Here is a 1,684-nt window from a genome sequence, read left to right as displayed (position 1 = left end):
AAATTTTTAGAAAAATATAAGTTTTCTTAATACTACCAACTGTTTTTATAACAAAACTAAGCTTCATATGAGTGCCATATATGTAAATTATATTAAACAATTTACTTTTAGAACACAAAATCGCACAAATTCCCCCCCCCCCCACAAGTTCATTAACAAATTCGAGTTTAATCAACACGCTCTGCTACAACGAGCAAAATAGGCGCTTATTTATGTAAATATTAATTTTTCTATGATAAAAAGCAAATTACATGATTTCCTACAACAAAGCAACAACTAAAGTAAAAGCGCAAAATCTTCGCTGCTAACAAGTGTATAGAAGTGTAACACAAAGCGATTAACGAGAAGCGACAAATACACAATCTTATGAATTATTAAAAAAAACCTAATTCGTGATAATTTTGCGCGATAGCAGACATGCAAGCGCTAAAAGTCATTCACGCCAGCTTGCGATGAGTGCCAGCTTACACACACACATACACAGAATTCCATAGAATTCAGTGCCATTCAAATGTTACTCATACGCCTAGGCGTACTCAGTTCATGTGGGAGCTAAGGCAATACCGTGTTTTCCCCTTGCTTGTTGTGCTTTGTTGTGGTATGCTATTTTAAAAATAGCTACAAAAGTTAATTATACGATTATTTAATAATTAAGCGTTACTATTTGCATACAAGTAATAAAAAGTGCTTTGTTGTAGTTTGTAGTGGGGAAAAAAATATTTTTTTTTTTTCGTAAAAAGCGTAGAAATAAAAATAAATTTTTGCATGACTTATAGTCTTAATTAATATCATTTAAATGCCGGAAATAGCTGAAACTGGCAACTGTCATATGACTCATCAAGCGTTTTGTGTTATCAATGCTTTAAAAAGTTGTGGTTTTATAAAGAAATTTACGATATACGATATTTATTTTTTATTTTTGAAGCAAAAACAGTTTAACCTTTGAAAATTTCGGTCATGTTTGATATTCGTAAAATATTTGAACTTAAAAAACATTAATTTCATTTGGAAATTGGCTCATTTTCACATATAAGAAATACAATTAATTCACCACAATTTGATATGGTGAATTTTATTTACTTATTGCCTACATTTAGGAATCTGAAGTATGAGCTGTCAATTAATTACAAATTATATTGACTTCTAAAATAAGTTAGATTATATAATGCGTATAGCTGTAAAGTCATACATAGACCAACTGGCTCTTACAAAAAAATGATAAATTGTAAAATGAAAATTAAAAAAATTCAAATAATTTGAAATAAAAAAATAATTAATTAAGAAATTAAACAAAATATTGATATAAAACTAGAACATTAAATGGCAAATATGTATGTATGTAACTAGGCCAAGGTGGCAATTCATAAAAATTAATATAAAAATCAAAAAGAAAAAATAACAAAATACGACGTAACCAAAACTATACCGCAAACCACAACAAAGAAAATATCACTTTCAATAGTGTAAATGATATTACAACACTTGGCGCTTGCGAAGTAACAATTCACGATAATTTTTTTTAATCGCTGTAAAATTGATCGCTTTCGCTTCAACTAAGCAAACTGGAGATAATTTTTTTTGCAAATTTTTTTTTTAAACATCAATTTTATTATTTAAATTTAGAAAAAAAAAATTAAATTCTTTAATCTTAATTGCTGCAAAAACAATTAAGCAAACTGAAAAT

The sequence above is a fragment of the Bactrocera latifrons genome, unplaced genomic scaffold, assembly GCF_001853355.1.
Source record: "Bactrocera latifrons isolate USDA-ARS-PBARC rearing strain unplaced genomic scaffold, ASM185335v1 scaffold_263, whole genome shotgun sequence".
Classification (NCBI taxonomy): domain Eukaryota; kingdom Metazoa; phylum Arthropoda; class Insecta; order Diptera; family Tephritidae; genus Bactrocera; species Bactrocera latifrons.
Note: the sequence above shows the minus strand (reverse complement) of the source record.